Source organism: Lontra canadensis, unplaced genomic scaffold (genome assembly GCF_010015895.1).
Source record: "Lontra canadensis isolate GAN:19392208 unplaced genomic scaffold, GSC_riverotter_1.0 scaffold133, whole genome shotgun sequence".
Taxonomy (NCBI): Eukaryota; Metazoa; Chordata; class Mammalia; order Carnivora; family Mustelidae; genus Lontra; species Lontra canadensis.
This window is the reverse complement of record NW_022631127.1, coordinates 1,288,286-1,307,770: the sequence shown is the minus strand read 5'-3', so window position 1 is coordinate 1,307,770 and position 19,485 is coordinate 1,288,286. Positions and strand designations below refer to the sequence as shown.

Genomic DNA, 19,485 nt, shown 5'->3' with positions numbered 1-19,485 from the left:
GACTCATCGTCCCCCAGTGTGGTCTGGTGTCCAGAGAGCCACGTTGGAGAGTCCCTGAGGGGCGACGTGGGAAGCCCCCATATGTCCCGTCTCCCTGGTGGCTCCTTCTTCAGAGCTGCTGGCCTCCTCCGGCCACCCCAAGCAGCAAAGCTAACTGAGTCCCCAAATCTAAAACAGCCCCCCTTCCCCGGAGAAGTTATACATGCTGGGGCCCAGAAGAGTTTCCTGTCCTCTTCAGCCTGGGCCCCCACAGACCCCTCCACCCCTCACCCTTCCCTGCGGATACTCCCAGACACAGCCACATATGAAAGGTCCAGAAGGCAGGGGCCCCCAGAGCCTCCCCAGGCCCAGCTGCCCTGGGACCACCCCTCAGAGAGGCCCCCCCATTCTGGGAAGGTCAGAATACCAGCCAGAGCCAGAGGAGGGTAGCAAGTGGGCCCAGGTCCACGTGTGCCCCCCGGAGCCAGTAAGGCGTCCTCAGGCCTTATCCCCACCCAGGTGCACTGGAGTGGGGGGAGCTGTTGCTGGATCTGCCCTCTCCAGGCCCACACCCTGCTCATGCGGGTGACAGATTTTGTCTCCGAGTCCTGGCCAGTGCAACCTCAGAGCAAACACAGCCTGTCCTACAGGCTTGCCTTCCTTCCAGGGCCACCCCTGACTCCTAGGGCCCCACATGAACAGCCCACAGCAGAGCTGGGAGGAAGCCTGCCGTCTCCGCCTCTGGTCTTCTGAGATCTTGTCTTCGCAAGTTCTCTGGGGCTGTGCTCTGTACCCCCTGAGCAGGGCCTCCAGGATCCCGAGCATGTGGACAAGGCTCTGGGCTGTGCTGTGCTGTGGGCCCTACTCTGAGAGCCCCCACAGCGCCCCGCGTCTGTGCCCTGCCCTGCTCTGCCCAAGTCAGCCAAGGGCAAGCCCCAGCCCGTTGGTGACGGGCAAATGGACTGAATCTGGCCACCGTGCCAACTTTTCCCGAGGGTGACCTCTGGATGACCTCCGGCTCACACAGGGAAGAGGAAGAGCATGTTCCTCTTGGGCTGCCTGGTGGCCTAGGCCTCTCTCACCCTCTCCACGGGAGCCTCGAACCCCCCCCCCAGCCCACCTGCACACCCCACATGCTCAGGACCCCAGATGGCATCGCGTCTCTGAGCCCAGAGTCACTTGGAGCGGGCCAGGTCCCACTGGTGGGGCATCCCTCCGAGTCTGGCCTCCCTTGACACACCTCCAGGCCCAGGGCGCTCCCTCCACACCACCCCAGCCAACTGAGAGCTGAGAGAAAACAGCAACTCTGCAGAGTCACGAAGACTAGATGCCCAGCTCCGCGCCAAGCACCTGGGGCCGCGATGGTCTCTCTGAGATGCTCTGGTGGCTTTCGGATCTACCCTCTGGACCTGCAGCTCCACTTGTCCCCCATGGCCCTGGGACCATGCCCCAAGGCCAGCATCTCACCCCCACCCCCGCTGACTCCCCAGAACTCTGAGCAGAGCCACGCAGAGCAGGACTGTCGCCTCCAAAATGCTAAGCCTTCAGGTCCCTTGCCTTCGCCCCGCACACCCTCAAATGCCTCTGGCTGCTGTTGGCTGCTGGCTTTTGTTCATTTGTTCATTCATTCCTTTGACCAAACACTGGACCGAAGTTTCCTGAACCCTTGCCGGGGACCTGGGGCAGCTTAGAACAGTCTATCCCGTGATGAAGGGTGCCCAGGAAGGTTGGAGAGTTGCCACCCTGGCCAGAGGCCCATAGATCCTTGCCCACCCTCTACCTTTGCCCACCCTCTACACCATCATGTCTGGAGTCTCGGGCCCGCCTCCGGGGAGACCACGCCCAGCACTAGCCCAGAACAGATGCCCAGATCCCTCCTATAGTTTCTTCCTTCCGTACCTGCCAGATCTGCCAGGGGCACCAGGTAATCAAAGAAATCACAGGGCACCCACTGCAGGCCACCTGCACCCCAGTGGTCGTGTGAGTGAGGGGTTGGTCCCCAGAGCCCATACCAACCACAGCAGCCCTGCCTTTAACAGCACAGACAGCTCTGGGATCCCATGAAGTCTGAAGCAAGTGTCTCACCCTCTCTGTGCCTCAACAAAATTAAATGAATATTGGGAGCCGCCTCCCTGGGTAGGGGTGAGCTCGTGAAAGGGATACACAGCCAGTACTCACTAAATGCTCTACGGCCGCCACTTGGGAAACCAGTTTGGGTGTTTCTTAAACAAATTAAACAGTGTTACCGCCGAAACGTGGAAGGGACCCAAATGTTTATGGATAAACAAAACATGGCATACGGTATACCCGTGTACCCCTGGGTAATTAACTAGAAGGGTATTCAGCAATAATCTGGTCATACAGCAGAATGAGACACTGGTGCATGGGGAAACCTGGAAAACACCGTGCTAAGGTGAAGAAGCCAGGCACAGAGATCACATAGTGTGTGCTGCGTTTTTATGAACTGCCCAGAAAAGGCCAACCCACAGAGACAGGAAGTGGCTGAGTGGGTGCCTACAGCAGAAAGATGATGGGATGGAGGAGGTATAGGTTTTCCTTTTGGGGTCATGAAAGTTTTCTAAATTTGATCATGCTGTTGGATGTATAACTCCCTGAATATATGAAAAGCCATTGAGTTCTACACCTGAAATGAGTGACTAGCACGTTATGTAAATTATATCTCAATAAAGCTGTTTAAAAAAAAAAACAATGAAGTTACTTTATGGCCCAGGAATCCACTCCTAGATATCTATTTATACAAGAGAATTGGAAACATCCGTCCACACAAAAACATGGGCATGAGGGCTCATAGCACCATGATTCAGAACAAAACTTGGGAATAAGCCAAGGGTCCATCACCTGATGGATGGATAAATGTGGTCTCTCTATACCGTGGAATATTATTCAGCCCTGAAAAGGAGGGGAGTGTTGACTCATTCTACACGGCTGAACCTTGAAAATATCATGCCGAGTGAAAGAAGCTAGACCCAGGGGTGCCTGGGTGGCTCAGTCGGTTAAGTGTCTGCCTTCAGCTCAGGTCATGTTCCCAGGGCCCTGGAATCGAGCCCCACATCGGGCTCCCTGCTCAGCAGGGAGTCTGCTTCTGCCTCTCCCTCTGCCTGCTGCTCCCCGTGCTTGTGCTGTCTCTCTCTCAGATAAATAAATAAAATCTTAAAAAAAAAAAAAGGAAGCCAAACATAACAGACCACAGATTATATGATTTAATTTATGTGAAATGCCCAGAATAGGCAAAAGTATTAAAAAAAAAAAAAGATGGAATATTACTTAGCGGTAAGAAGGAATGGAGTGGAACCTTGAGGACATCGTGCTCAGTGAAAGAAGCAAGACACCAAAGGTCAAGTACTATATGATTCCATTTACACAAAATGTCCACAACAGGTAAATCAATAGATGCACAAAGTTTCTAGGTGGTTGCCAGGGTTGGGGGGATCGGGGGCAGGGGGTGGGACGGGAGTGACTGCAGGTACATATGTTGTCCCTCTGGGGGCAGGCGGAAGTGTTCTAAACTTAGTGGGGATGGTTGCACACTTTGTAAATATACTTAAGACACAGCATAATATACTTTAAGCGGGGAGCTTCATGACATGTAAATTTTATCCCAATAAAACTGTTTTAAAACAGAAACAGGACTCTGGGGACACCCCTGCATGGTTTGGTCCTGGGCCAGAGCCTGCTCGGGCGGGGCACCGGTTTACATTCTCTGGAGGATGAGGGGGCAGAACTGGACGGTGGTCAGGGGAAGCCGCGGTGCCCAGCATCCACAGACACACAGGCCCCCGGCCTCTGTCCCTGGTGGTCCCCTGTGCCGGCCAAGCCTCCGTCTCTGCTTCTGTCCGGTGGGTGGACCCATGCGTCCTCCCAGGGCTGCAGGAGGGGCCGGCGAGACCCTGCTGTGGAAATGATTTTGTTCTCTTTTTTATTCTTTTAATTTTTTTATGATTTTATTTATTTATTTAACAGAGAGAGAGAGATCACAAGTAGGCAAAGAGGCAGGCAGGTGGTGGGGGGGGAGAAGCAGGCTCCCTGCTGAACAGAGAGCCTGATGCAGGGCTTGATCCCAGGACCCTGATATCATGACCTGAGCCGAAGGCAGATACTTAACCAACTGAGCCACCCAGGTGCCCCTTGTTCTCATTTTTAAATGAGCTTATGGTTTGCTGTGTTTATTAAGGAAACAGTTCAAACAAGCAAAAAATGCACAGCACATAAAGCAGTGAGCTCCCATCCCCCCACACCAGCTCAAGAAATAAGAGGTGATGGGGTTGGCTGGACCCTCAGGCTCCATGGTCCTGGCCCATCCTGCCCGTCCACGCGACCCCCCACCAAGTTTCGCCGTGGGGCTTAGGGCTTGGGGGGCTCACTGAGGAGAAGACCTTGCTCGGAGGTGGGGTCCCAGCTTGATGGAGATGGAAACTTGGTCCCCAACAGGACTCACCTGCTCCTTTTGCCCCCCCCCCCCAGAAGGCATGTGGGACCCGAGGGCTCCATGACTCTGATCAGTCTACCACTCTGGGTTTCAAAACATGTTGTTTTGAAATACACGGTAAAAATCACCTTCTAAAAGTACAGTTCTGTGAGTTTTGAAAAACATGAAGAGTTATGCAAGCCCCCCCACCCCAGTCAAAATACACAGCAGCTGCCCACCATCCTCTAGGCGCTGCTGGACCCCACCCCTGCTCCTGCTGGTCGCTGGGCTGGCTCCTGTCCCCACATTCGCATCGTCACTGGGCTGTTTTCTGTCCCGACTTGCATCACCTAGAATGACCCATAAACAGAATCCTGTCATGTATAGCTTTCTGAGCAAGGCTCCTTTCGCCTGGCAATTGGGGTCCCTGCCGGGTGCCGTGTGTGTCCACATTGTCTCCTGTGGTGGCTGTGTGGTGTCCCAGCTTGTGGGTGCACCCTGGTCCATTCGTCTGCTCACAAGCTGAGCGACATGTGGCTAGTTTCCAGTTTGCGGTGATTATGAAAAAGCTTATGGACAGATTCATTTATAGATTTGTGTGCGAACCTGAGTTTTGACTTCTCTTGAGGAAATGTTTGGGCTGTATGGTTAAGATACTTTCTAAGTATCTGCCTGTTTTCCAGTGGGCTTGTCCCAATTTGCCTTCCCACCTGACTTGACACAGAGAGCACGAGTAGGAGAGACAGAGGGAGAGAGAAACCCCACTGAGCACGAAGCCTTATATGGGACTTGATCTCACGACCCCAAGATCACGACCTGAGTGGAAACCAAGAGTCACACACTTATCAGATACCCACTTATGGCCAGGCACTGAGCTAGGCCAGGGATGCAAGCGGTCAGGATGAGCAAGGCCCTGCCATCCCAGGCCTGCCAGCCAGTCCAGTGGGGAAAGCAGAGAAGATACAAGAAAACTCATGAACATGGAAGATCATGTCCGGTGGTAAAGGCTCTGAGGATGCAAAGGAGGAGGGGATGATCTGGGAGGGCATCCCCCAGGAGGTGACTTTGAACTGAGGCTAGGGATGAGGAAGACCAGTCCAGCCCAAGATCCCAGGCAAAGGGTTCCTGGCAGGGGACTGAGCATGTGTAAAGGCCCTGAGGCAGGCATGTCAGGATGCTGGGACCGTGACGGATTTACTGGAACTCATTGTGTGCCGGGAATGTGCTAAAAACCTTAGATACACCTTCCTATTCAATCCTGATGGCCACCCAGAGTCGAGGGACCACTGTCATCCCCAGCTTACAGTCAAGAGACTGTGAGGTTCGGAGACCTGTCACCTGCCTCAGGACCATGAGGGGCACAGCCAGGATTCGAACCCAGTGGGACTCCCAGAAGTGTACTTAACACCAGCCTTTGGACCTTCCCTGGAGTCCCTCCCTGCCATCCTGCTGTGTGACCCCAATGGGACACTGGCCCTCTCTGAGCCTCAACCTTCTGATTTGCAAAACTGAGCAGGGTTGCCTGCCATGAAGCCTGCCATGGGAAGCATCTTGGCACGGTAGTGCTGGCGGTGGGCAGCGGGCACACGGCTGTTGCCCCGTCGCGGTGACAGCCGTCTGGCCCCTGCGGTGGGGGAGCATTGCGCTGCTGCCCGGCGCCGACAGAGGGCAGGAGCGGCCCGCGCCTCCACGACTCGGCTGGAAGCGCACAGTGGCGTGGCCGGGCGCAGCGTTGGTCTGGGGACTGGGACCAGCGCCTTTGGACGCTGCACTGGGTCATGCCCCAATGTACCCTCAGGACTCGGGCACCCCTGTTAAGCATTCCTGTGTGTGGGTGTAAGATGGGGGCGACCCAAGGACAGGCCCCCAGTTAAGGATAGGGGTAGGGGCCCAGAGGGCGTTAGGGGCGCCAGTGTTCCAGGCCCGAAAGCCTCTGCTCTCAGACCCACCCAGTGCTGCCGCCCCCACCTCTGCGGCTGAGTCCTGGAGAGGGGACCTCACCGCAGCTGCTCCCCCTCCCCCGACCGTTCCAGCTCTCCCTGCATGGGACGAGGGGGAGGCTTCCTCCAGGAAAGCCGCCTGCAGAACCCGGGAAGACTGGCCTCCGCTTTCAGGGCTCTCAGCAGGTTCAAAGCCTGTGAAGTGCACTTGAAACGTGGCCAGCTGAACTGAGATGAGCTGAATGTCTGACACACCGCGGACTTCAAAGCCAGAGTACGAAACACGGAGGCTGACCTATCACATTCATCGTTTTTTTTATATTGATCCCGTGTTGAAATGGCAGTAAGTGGGATATACTGGGCTGAATAAAAGATTTAAAATGAATTTCACTTGTATTTTTTCAAAGGTAGCAGCTGAAAATTGAAAACTGCGTGTGTGGCTTTCGTTCGTGGTTTGTGTTCCATTCATCTAGGACAGGCTTGTCGAAATGTTTTACGTCTGTGAGCTCATCTAATACTCATCTTGTCCTCCCTGTGAGGACTATACTCTTCTTATCCCCATTTTACAGATGGAGAAACTGAGGGGCCAAGAGGTGACACGACTGGCCCCAGGCTGATCACGGGGGGCACAGTCCACAGGGGCCCCAGCTGCCCCACGCCCAGAGATGCCCATGCACACGCATAACACACACAAGTACCCAAATGTGCATCGCGTGTGCATGGGTATATATGTAACAGATGGGCCAGGGCACAAACACATGCCACCTATGTCCCAGCTCATGCGCATGCTAACGGTACCATGTGCATCCAGTCCCGAGACAGCCTCACGAGCACACACGTCCCCGTGCCTGTGCGCGGCCCCCTGCTCACACCCACACACACACCTGCACACCCCAAGTGCCATCTGGAGGATTTGGGGGGTCCTGCTGCCGGGCCTGGTAGTCTCCCTGCTCCCCCAGGCGTGGACGCAGGGGGCCCGGCTGGGACTCCGTCTGTGTCGGCAAGAGCCAGAGCGGAGGTGAGCCTGCCCAGCACCCTGCCCTCTGCTGCCTGCCCTGCCCTGCCTGCCACCAGGCCGCTGGAGGCCCTTCCTCCCGGCTGCAGAGCATTTGCATAAAGCTCCCCAAGCCCGAGGATCGCATTACATGGAGGCCCGATGATAATCTTTGTTGAAATAATATTTAACACATGCTGCACTTTTAATTAACTATCTGAATAATCTCAAATTAATACCAGAGCTTTAAAAATAAGTTTTCATTTTCACGTTGGGTAACATAATAGTGGCCCGGCTGGCCCGTTTCCCCCTCCTTTGATTTAATTAAAAGCCCTTTTGTGTGTCTCTTGTCACTTCAGGAACAGACAAAAGCAACCGGGTGGGCAGGCCAGAGCTCCTGGCTTGGGGGTCCAGGGCTTAGGCCAGGGCTGGGGTCATGGCTGCCCAGGGTCCTCATGACAGCCCTGGGCTGGCTCTGGTGTGGCCATCACACTCCCGTGCACAGGGACACTCGAATTTGGTCACACACACACAAGTGCGAGTCTCCTCTCTTATACCTGGACCAGTACCCCACACCCTGACATGCCTGTCCTTGTGCTCAGGTGGCCCAGTCCCAGGAACAGATCAGCTCCCGCTGACCCTTCCCACCCCCGCAGGTGTACACACACAAGTCCACACCCATGCACACATGCACCGTGGTTTGGATATGGACAACTAAAGCCGGTCTGGGCTGGGGTTCGCAATTTGCTTTCGGAGTCCCAATCTGCGAAGACCAGAGGCTGCCTGGCCCGTGTCCTATCTCCAGCGGACTCCTGAGCGCATGCACATGTGGAAGTGTGTGTCTCTGTCCCTGTTTGTCTGTCTCTGTGCCTCTGTCCCACGTTTGACACTTCTAGAACCAGAACCAGGCAGGCAGGCCCCGCCGGCTGGCCAGTCCAGTTTCCACTGAGCCCAGGGCCCCAGCTCTCTCTCCTGTGTTTCCTCCTGGCTCCAGAGGGGCAGGCAGGGAGGACAGTTTTCTCCTGGGGTCTCTGGCTCACTTCCCACAGGGGAGCCACATCCTCCTCCTCTGATCAGAGACAGGCCAAGGGAGGCCTTCCTTGGGCAAGTGACCCCAACTGAGGCCCTGTGGAGCCTTAGTTTTCTCTGACAGGTCCAGTCGGAGAGGAAGCTTTCTTCTCCAGGCCCCTGAGGCCCTCAGGAACTAGGCAGAAAGGGGGCACATGGCAGACCCCGCTGCTGAGATTGGGATTCGTGGCAGGGGAAAGTGAGATTCATTTGGTTCTGAAGCTAAAGTCAGAAATGGCTGAGTGGAGAGCGCCAGGGTAGGAGTCCTGTGGAACCTCTCTGGAAGCTGGGGCCAGGGAGCTCGTGCCTCCCTGGGGCCCAGAGACAGTTCTGAGGCCGCCTCACTGGGGTTAGAAACAGGCATATTTCCAGCCCCCCCCCGCCACACCTAGTTTATTCACTGGATCAGCCAACACGGAGGGGGTGGGAGCATGCTGAGTGAACAGTCTGGGCCCTGCGGCCACACAGCAGGGAGGTAAGTGTCCTGACCTCACCAGGAGTCCACTGTGGGGTGGGAGGGAGCTGGGCTAGAGCCCCAGCAGTGGAGGACCGGGTGGGGGGTGGGGAGTCAGCCTGTAAGCTCTGCACCCCACTCTCTCCCCGCCTCTCCAACCCCCCACCACCCTCCACCAGGGTCCCACCCCCAGCCCTAGGGCCCTGGTCCTGGGACATAGAGCAGGAGCAGCAGAGCAAGGTCCTGGGAACTAACTGCCCTGGGGGGTGGGGGGTAGGGCTCCCCCTCTCTCCACGACAACCAGTCCCTTCTGGCTCAGGCCAACCAGTCAGCCCTGGTCAGCCAGGACCCAGTGGACTCCCGCCCCCAGGACTGCCTGGAGGGGCCCGGCAAGCTTGCTCCCACCTACCGCACACTGGCTAGCGAGGACAGGCTAGACCACTCGGGCACCACACCCCACACTGTCTCACACATCCACACAGTCACTCACAACTGCATTATCACAGACATGCGTGTTCACTCACACATACCTATGCACATGTGATCCCGCGGTCACCCAAGACAACCCACGCAAGGAAGCATGCAGGGTCCTGGACGGCTGGCACATACAGATGAGTGACAGTCATGAGGTTGGCTCTGGAAGTCCCACCCACCTGCTCTTCCACCTGGGCCATCAGCTGGGGAGGCTCCCTATGGGGTGGGAGCCACCCTACCCTTGCCCTGAGCACCCACCATGCTCTGGGGCGGGGAGGAAAGGGGCACTGTGCACAAGCTCCAGGAGTTCTCCCAAACCTCAGGGAGCACAGGGGTCCCCACTTACAGTCAGAGACACAAGCTCAGGCAAATGAAGCAGCTCAAGGTCACACAGGGACAAATTAATGGAGCCAGGCCTGGAACTCAGCTCACCAGCCAGCCCACTAGCCAGCCCACCAGCTGTCCCTAGGAGCCCTGAAAGGCTGACCAGCGGGGGGCCTGATGGGGGCAAGGCTAACAGGCAAGTAGAGGCAGGGCTGCATCTGGAACACGAGTCGGGGGAGGCAGTGACCACAGGGCAGCGTCACTCAGCTGACTCCGAAGACTCAGAGCCCCAGTTCCATGGTAAGACTCCAGGAGCTGGAGTGAGGGGTCACAGAACTGGAAACCACCAAGGCTTTTCCCCCAGCAAGGGAACTGCAACCTGGCCCCACGGATCCCATGAGCCCTGCAGAGGGGTCTGTGCTCCTGTGCACAGACCAGAGTCTGATGCCTGGGAGGTATTCAGAGCAGAGGCTGAAGACTACAGACCAGTCCTCCACTCACTCCTTCGCTCATTCAGTCTCCCAGTGCCTGGAGGTGCAGGTGCTGTCCCAGCCAGTGTGACAAAACGGACCCAGGCCCTGCCCTCCTCCAGCTGCCATTCTCCAGGAGCAGACAGACAGTATGCAGGCACCAAAGAGACTAATAATGTCATTTCAGACCGTGATCATTAGCCACTCAGGGAGAGCTTCTCCGAGGAGGTGACATTTGGGCTGAGACTTGACTGATAAGAAGGAGGCAGCTCATCCATGAATCATGGGAGAGGATCCCAGGCAGCGGGACCACTGAGGACAGAGGCCCGGAGGACCAAAACTCACAGGAAGGAGGCCTGGGGAAGGCGAGGGTTGGCAGGGCCTGGCCAGGAAGCAGCCTGGTAGAGACGGGGGCAAATAAGGCAGCCCACACCCCCATCTGAGGGGCAACTGCTCAGCTCTACCCCTGCGGGACTGAGACCCCACTATGGCCAGTGGCTTCAATGTTGCCAGAAAAGCTGGAAGTTTAGGTTTTTGCATAAAACCTTCTGATTTTTCAAATGGCCAACTTTTTCTGAAACCGTCCAAACCCCACGAAGCCTTTCTGGGAGCACAAACTAGGCCCCGGGCCCCTGGTTGGAGAGCTCAGTAGGAAGTGAGGGGCTGGATTCAAATCCTGCACCCTCATAGTCTCCAGCTGCGTGATCTTGGGCCGGTTGCTCGCTCCCTTGGGTGCCGTCATCTGTAAAATGAAGCTAATCGTGCCTAACTGACGGGGTTGCCATGGTGGACTGGATGCCTTGCGTGTCTTCATTCATTCAGCAAATATTTACTGAGCAGCTACTGTGCACGGGGGACAGTGCCAGGTCTGGGGGACCGGGGCACAACAGCGAACAGAAAACAGAGAAGTCTCTGCCCTGGTGCCTCTTACAGTTCACGAGACACAGAAAATGAGCAGCAACGGAAGCAGGAGCACATGTGTGTAGAAACGCCACAGAGCAGAGAGGGCCGAAGAGAAGAAACAGGGTGAAGAAGGACGCGAGGAGAGCTGAAGGGGTGGGTGGCCCTTGTAGATCAGGTAGCCAAGGAGGGCCTCGCTGCATAGGAGGCCTCTGAAGGCAATGAGGTGGTGAGGCCCTGAGCTGTGAGGGCAGAGTGCGCTCCAAGTGGGCCTGGGGGGAGAGGGGGTTATGGCTGCTGGAGGAAGAGCCTGGAGACCGATGTAGCTGGACTGCAAAGAGTGGAGTCCGCGCTTGGGAGGTGGGGGTTGGGAGGAGATCGGTGAGGCCTCGTGGCCGCCATGAGGACTTTGGCTTTGCCTCTGAGTTAGGGGAGAGCCATGGGAGGGTGTGGAGCAAGGCAGGGGTGAGGTCCGACTTTGGTTTTGACAGGACCCTTGCGGTGGCCGCTGGGGCAGAAGCAGGGAGAACATGAGGGAATAGTCCCGGTAAGAGGTTATGGGGGCTGGACCGAGGGGCAGCAGCGGCGCTGGCAGAAGGTGCTTAGACTCTCCAGAGATTTCGAAGGTCAAGCCGGCAGAGGGGATGCGGGGGCGGGACACGTGAAGGACGCGATGCCCATGCCGGGATCCGGTGCAGGCACCTGGAATACAGAAGGGCCATTTCCTGCGTTGGGGAAAGTGAAAGAGCGGGTTGGGGAGGGTGCGGGGCTGGGGTGGAGCTGCTGGGAGAGGAGGCGGGGGGGGGGGGGGGGGGGGGGGGGGGGGGGGGGGGGGGAACAAGAGGGTCCAAGAGGACCATTAACAGAGGGCCTGTTTGAGTCACAGGGAGCAAGTGCGGACCACAGCAAATGTAGACGGCCGTGAGCAGCCTAGAATGGATGGACGCTAACAGCGTTTGTCATTTGGGGTGCCAGGGAAGGAAGGGGGGGCTGGAGGCGGCTCCCAAACGCAGGCCCTTGGACGCGACACTGTTGATCCCGGGGCCCCGGGCTCCTGAGGGGGGGTCTCAGGTCTCAGGGACTCGGACGGGCCTGCATCCCCTCTCCCCGACGCCGCTACGGCCTCCCCTCTCCACCCTCCCCTCCACCCCGCCCCGTACTCGCTCCCCGGCGCGCCCTCCCTTCCCCCTCGCCACCTGCGGGGTCGGTCAGATCCGGGCCTTTGTCCCGCGCCGCAGCCCCGCCGCCCCGCGTGGCGCCCCCCGAGCAAACACAGCTGAGCGCCGGGGCTCGCGTGCCGCCCCCGCCCCCCAAATCTTTGGGCCGCGGGGCGGAGGCTTAGCGGGGCAGCTGCGGGCCTGCGGGCGGGGCGGGGGCTGAGCCCGGCCAGGCGCCCCCCGCGCCGCCCCTCCCGCCCCGGCCGCCGGCCGCGCCTTTGTCATGCAGATGGCCCGCTGGCGGCCGCGCTCCGTAATCGGCCGAGCGCCTCCGCACCCGCAGCTGACCTGGGGGGGGCCGGGGGTGGGGTAGGGTGGGGTGGGGTGTGAGGGCGTCTCGGCGCCCAAATCTGGCCCAGGCAAGCGGGGAAGACCCGCTTTATCCTCCCGCCGCCGGGACACCCGATCTCCTTGATGCTGGGCCACGTGCTCAAGTCGCTGGGCTTCTCTGGGCCTGTCTGCTTCCTTGCATTCCAGGCAAAGGAATCTGCGGGCGCTGGGGCCTGGAGGCTGGGGAGCGGAGGCCAAAGCTCCCACTGCATCAGTGTGGAGCACATTGGGGAACAGCCCTCCTCGCTCCTGTGCCTGGGGTCGCCCAGACCAGCAGAGCAGACCTCTGCTGGCCCTGTGGGTCCTTGAGACTCTCCATCCCTGTGCACGCAGGCCTCAGTCTTCCCGCCTGTGCTTTGAAGGCTGGAACTGGCAGGGAGAAGGACCTGGTGAGGCTCTTGGCCTCACAAGCTGCAGGAGGCTGACTGCCCTGGGGTGTTGGCGCCTGGCACACAGTGGGCACCCTTGGTAATGGCACCGAGCTCAAGATGACAGAACCCCCTACACCACTCCCTACCCCTCCTGGCCCCTCCAGTGGTAGCTGGTGTGGGTCCTGGACTAGGGACACGCCCACTTTCCCCAGAGCAAAAGATTCACCAAAACAGACGTGACCAAATGGAAAGTTATTTACTGCCTGGTATCAGGAGTTGGGCCTGGGGCGAGACGGGGGGAAAAGAAGCATTCCTTTAGGTGGAATTGGGCCTGGAGGGGCTGTTGTCCCTAGAGCGCCCCATCTCCCCATTTTGCAGATGAGAAGCCTGAGGCCAGAAAGCAGCAGCAACTGGTGACATCCCAGCCCTTGTCTTTGCCTGCAAAGAATGGAGGCCTGGAATTCCTACCAGAAGATACAGAAACAACCAACATGCATAGACAAGCTGCTTGGAGGCCAGGATGTACAAACAGAGAAATGTCGTTTCCCACCAACCAGGTAAAAAGCAAGAATACCAACAGCTGCTGGGCTGGGGCCCCCTCCTAGCTTCCACGGTGGGTCCCCATGGGCACCGCAGCTGGCACACGGCTTGTCAGTGGGAATCATGCTCAGAATCCTGTGGAGCTTCAGTCCAGTGGCTGTACTCCCAGGAATTTATAGCTAAAAGGAGCCAACAGGACAAGTGGGTAAGTGTGCTTATTTAGGGTGGTGAGACTCTAGAAGTTTCCCTCGGGCCATGGCTCTGCAGGCAGATGGGAGGGAGCTCCAGTCCCAGGTTGGCCATGTGTGACCTAGGCAACTGACCTGTTTCCTCATCTGGAAGATGGGAATCATGGCCACACTGATCCCCTGTGCATCAGCCCACCATAGGCAAGGCCTTCACCCCAGGGCCTGTGAGGAGCCCACAGAGGACAGATTTACATGAAGGAAAAGCAATCTTTTTTTTTTTTTTTAAGATTTTATTTATTTATTTGATAGAGAGAGATCACAAGTAGGCAGAGAGGCAGGCAGAGAGAGAGGGGGAAGCAGGCTCCCTGCTGAGCAGAGAGCCCGATGCGGGACTCAGTCCCAGAACCCTGAGATCATGACCTGAGCCGAAGGCAGAGGCTTAACCCACTAAGCCACCCAGGCGCCCGAAAAGCAATCTTTTGATGTGAGGAGGTTATTAGCAGTCTCAACAAATGGAGCTGAAAAAGCTCTCTGGGACTCAGTTTCCCTTTCGAACAAAGGAAAATGGGTGTTGGGTGCTCCCACGGGGTAGCTCCTAGGCTCTCCCCAGTGGCCCTCTGTCCTGACCCCTGCCTTCCCTCACCCCAGCTCTGAGAGCTGAGCCAGGAGTCACCAGCTCAGGCGAGAGAGGGCTGGAGAGGGGGAGGAGAAGCAAACCACCCACCACCTCCACCCCAGGCCTTGGCCCTCTGGCTCCAGCGAAGGCCTGGGGAGGATGGGGGTTTATCTCACACACCTCTAGGGAGGGGCCTTTATGACCAGATCCAGTTTCTGGCAGGACTGGTTTGTCCAGGTGGCCCTCGATGGACAGCCGAGATAAGGTCTGTGTGGATGGCTGGGCTGGGCCGGAGGACCCAAGTTGGGCAAAGACTAGGCGGTGGCCGCGGGCACAGCTTGACTCAAAGGTGGGAAGGGGTCTGCCCCCAGCTTGTCCCAGCCGTCACCAAGCTTTCTGGAGCCATGCGGGAGCCCTCGCTATACCTCCCGCCCTCTGCCTGCAGTGAGAGGTGACCCTGGGAAAAGGCCATCCTGGAGCTGAGCAGTAGAGGCCCGAGGTCACCCAGGCCTTTGCAGGCCTTTGTACAGGGAGATGATGAGGTGGGAAAGCCAAGAGGCAGTACGGACTGAGGTTGCCCCGGTGCGAGATTGTGTGGGATTCTGCATTTCCGGTAGGCACAGTTTTGGTTGCCTCTATGCCTGTCAGGCATTCCCAGAACCGCCCCTGGGCCTCCCTGGACCAGCTTGGTTCTCTTGGGCCAAGGCCCTCTTGCTGTCTCTAACTTCATCGTGTCCTCAGTAGTCCCTATAAATAGTCCCTTCGTGAAACCCTTCCACCTAGTTCGCCTGTCACCTCTTTCCTGTCAGGACCCTGTCCAGTACTACGTTTCTGGGATCCTCACAGCCTCAGGGAGCAGCTGTGGTCGCTCCATTTTATAAGGAGGAGCCCCCTGGGGGGCCCAGAGTTCCTCCTGACACAGACTTCCCTACTCACACAGACCTCGGGGAAGGGCAGGCCCACACGCTGCATGGCTGACAGGGGAGTCTGAGGAATGAGGTCTGCGTTTGTGCTGGAAATCTCTGAGGGAGGTGGTTCCGGGGAACAGGGGGAACCAGGGGAAGGGGAGGTAGGGAAGGGGGGAAAGCCAGCAGACAGACAGGCTTTGCTGAACCACATCAGGGGGATACTGACTCCACTGGGCCATCTGCAGAACCTTGAGGAAGGTCCTGAAAACTGTCCACCCCCAAGAGGGACAAGAGGGGACACGTAGCCAGAGGCTTGCTCTGCATTGCTCGGGGCTGACCCATCGGCCCCTGTGCTTCCCGGTTTATATAGCTGGGGGCCAGGCAAGCCCCGTGGGTGGTCCTCATGGGGGGGCCAAGAAGCCATGGGCCAGAGCAAGCCAGGCCATGGTCACCTGTGGGAATTGGGGTGGTGACGGCAGGGAGTAGTCACCACAGTGCTACTGTGGCTGGCATCCACCAGGCAGGAGCACTTGACATGGGCCACAGAGTCGCCCAAGACAGTCCGAGGTTTAAAAGAGGCTCAGTAAGGCCATCATTGAAAAGATCATTACAATTCCCAGAGGAGGGGGCACGCGGCACCCCAAGGGGCTGCCTGGGGAAGCAGGGGGTCGGGGGTGGAGGGCAGCTGTGGCAGGAGCCTTCACTGTGGCTTCCTCAAGAAAGAACAGGTAAGCTGGGTAAGCAGGCTTAGGGCGCTGTCTGGTTTGAAGCCTAAGGCAGTCCTGAGTTGTCTGGGACCAGGCCTTGGGGATAGGGTTGGGGGAGCTCGTGGCTCAGAGTGTGAGAGCCCATTAAAGGTGGCTGGGGCCATGGGCTCTGGAATGGCTGGTTTATGTTTGAAAAGCACCCAGGGGCCAGTGGAGTACTCTCTAAGAATTGGCCAATTCTGGGAGGGGCAGTCCGTCCAGGGTCAGCCAGGCCAGAGGTCAGAGCACCAGACACAGAAAACAAAAGCCCGCTCCCCTTGCCCCTCCTCAGTTCCACCTGGGGCCTTTTTTAGGTCCGTGTGTCCCAGGGTCCAGTTCCCCATGGTGGCTGGCCTCGATCCCTGTCAGATTTTAATACGGGGAATAGTAGAATGAGCGATGGTCCCTTGTGTTGCTCGTGGTCCTCCTTGGTCCAACGGATACCCACCGTCTCCTTTTCCCACCTGTTCTGGATTCCTCTCACCTTCAGCCAGCACTTGCACTGCTCTCGATTTGCCTGGTGGGATGCCCTGGCTCTTTCCCAGGAGTCTGCCACAAGGCCTTGTCCTACGTGTCCATTGGGCTCCGGGCATTCTCATGTAGCAGAGGACAAGCCCTCAGCCCTCAGGATGTCCCAGACCAGCACCGGAGCTAAGCCTTTAATGGGCCAGTCCTCTCAGGTGGGCTGTTTCCGAGTGATGTGACCAGGGGACATATGGTTGCGTTCCACGGTCACCTCCTCAGGGTACGATGGTCCCCAGTCTGAGACAGCGTTGTGCAGGACATCAGGGTTCCTTGAGAGAATAAAGCCCTAATAACCTAAGGTATGTGTTGTATGTCATGGTCTAATTTCTCTCCTGTGCTTCTAGAATGGTCCTAATGATGTACTACTCTTGGGTAAATTGAGCCAATAATCACTGGAATCATTTCCTGTGTGCCCAGTGCAGATGGGAAAACAACTGAGAAGCCATCTGCCCTGGCTGAAAAAATATGGCCATCAGACCCGTGTGCGCCCCTGGGCGGTGATGCTGGTGGAGGTATGGCAGCCCCCGAGGCTCCCCAAGAGGGTATTGGTGCCGGTAGAGAGAAGTTGCCATCCTCTCCAGTGGAAAGGATGCAGTGCAACCAATTTGCCATCAGGTGGCCAGCCAGCCTCTTCACGGAGTGACCACATCAAGGACCCATCATTGGTCTCCACTGCTGGAAGAGGGACGTCTGCCACAGTGGGGGTGGCATGCTGGGCCCCACGTACCGAGTCTGCCCTGCTGCTGCGCCTCCTCTGTTCACAGAACCACTGTGCCAATGCCAGAGTGGCCCCAGGGCAAGTCAGTCTGGGCCTGGTTGTCACCGTTCTCCTCCAGGCTAGATGCACGCACGCCACGCCCACCCAGGAATCGACTCCCCAGACCTCCTTGGCTCAGGTCTTCCCTTCTTCCAAAGATGTGACCAACCAGCCAGGTTCCTGCCTATTGCCCAGAGTCCACACATCCCTGTCCTTCAGGCTGCTTTTCCCTTTTCCTCAGCGAGCAACTCAGCACTCCAGGGCCATCTATCCCCACCAGTCTCCTTGAGGGACCTGCCACGGGGATTGCCCGATGGCAGAGGCCCATAATTGGTTGCAGGCCTATCTGTGAGCCTGGCCTTCCTATTTTCTCCTCCACCCTTTGACCTGAGGGCCCCCTCCCCCGGAGCTACAGGTGGGCAGAGGCAGTAGAACCACAGAGATCAGGACTGCAGGAGCCCAGCCTGCCTTGTCGCTGGGCCCATGCAGAGACGCACTCAGCCCCGGCCTGAGCTCCCCCATCTGTCACACCATGGATAGCTGCTGGACCCGGCCACCTTATGACGAGTGGATCTGACGGTGACCATGTCCAGTCACACGGTCACATGATGCCCATCACCAGATGCTCAGGCCCTCCAGGGGCCCTGGAGCATTCCAGAAGCTGGGCTCCTGACCTAGCTCTGCTTCGGCATTCTGAGCGTTTACATAGCAACCTCTTACCAGGGCTGGCCAGCAGCTGCACCTGGGGCCGTGTCTACCACCATCAGATCTGCAGGTCATATGACTACAAAGCAGCTTGACCACAGTCTGAACCTTCTGGAGAGAGAGAGAGAGAGACACTTCTCTTGCTCTGGGCCCCTCCCATGCAATCTCCTGATGAGTGGGTTGGGGCTGCATTTCCAAGGGTGATGTTTGCTGCATCCTGGGGTCCCTTGGCGCTGGGGCCTCTTTCTTCATGGTGGGAGGGGCAAGAGCCTGTCCTCGCCTCCCAAAAAGGAGTTCCTAGCATGCCCCAGGCCTCCGGAACCTTACAGTTTTCACTGATACGGCGAGCCTCACGTGCCTCAGGAGGATAATAAGGGTGCTTGCACAACCTGAGTACCGTGACGTCATCGGGAGAGTGGACCAGCATGACAATTGGCACATATCCAGACCAGCAGTTCCTTCAGTGGCATGTCAAGCTTTTTTTTCTCTTGGATCAAATCCAAGTGAAACTAAAGGCAATCCTTTAACCCTGGGAAGCCGCCGTCATCATAGGGTCCATTTCCACACCAGTGACCCAGCTCCATGTTTCCGAGCCTCTCAGGGAGGTGTCTGGAATTATGCTCCTTCCCAGGTTGGTGACGATTGCTCAGAGTGGTAGGACTCGGGAATGGTGATTCAATTTTGCTTTTCCATTTTTCTGTCGTGTATTTTTTAAAATAAGTATGTTAAATTTTTATTAAGTAACATTTTAAAAATTCCCTATGTATCCTGTAAGCCTTGGGGCTGCAATCAGGAGCATTTAGGTGGGGCTGGTTCTGACTTCAGAGACTAGCACTGAGCCCAGGGAAGGATGTCCCAGAGGCGGGTTGAGGGTGAACTTGGCCATGTTTTGGGCCCAGCTTTATATCAAGGAGGCATGATCAGGTGTGGGGGGAGGTATTGGGACAGTCTCAACCTTCTAGGAGCTGGGATGCGGGGAACTGGCCGGGGTCCCAAGGAAGAGCAACATCCAGCAAGCAGCCCGGAGGTGGGAGAAGGCTCCATTGTCATTAAAGCAGAGCCAGTGGGTAGGAGGAGCCACAGCAAACATTTATATGTGTTCTAGACTCCTTAGCCATATTAACTCGTTCCATTTTCCAAACAACCCAGAAGGAAGAGTCTATGGCTATCCCCATTTTACAGTTGAGGAAACTGACTCAAGGGACAATTTAATAACTTGCCTGAAGGAAAGTGAGGTAGGAGTATAGCTCTAGATAGGGGCCAGCATGAATGCACTTGTGTGTTTATTATTTTTTAAAACAAATATTTCCACATACCCAGTGCTGTTTCTGGTATTGAAGAAAGAGAAGTTAGCAAACATACCCCCATCTAGCCCCATATCCTTGCCATGAAAGATGCTCCAGTCTAGTGGAAGAAATATGTATTCAACATGTATGTGCACAAGCATATTGTTACAAACAAAGATACTTGCCACAAAGCAAATAACAGGAAACTGACCTGGCTCAGAGTTCACATTCTGGGCAGAGGAAACAGCATGTGCAAGGGCCCTGTGG

At 57.0% G+C, this 19,485-nt stretch overlaps 1 long non-coding RNA gene across 2 annotated transcripts; it reads left to right on the top strand.

Moving 5' to 3' along the window:
• Positions 1-12,513: 12,513 nt before the first annotated feature.
• Positions 12,514-17,615, top strand: LOC116858172. 2 transcript variants are annotated; one of them, XR_004380871.1, is made up of 4 exons: positions 12,514-12,555; positions 13,326-13,504; positions 16,815-16,982; positions 17,235-17,615. It is a non-coding gene; the product is annotated as an uncharacterized LOC116858172 (long non-coding RNA). The 2 variants fall into 2 exon arrangements; XR_004380872.1 differs by lacking the exon at positions 12,514-12,555 and adding an exon at positions 12,963-13,044.
• The last annotated feature ends 1,870 nt before the right edge of the window (positions 17,616-19,485 follow it).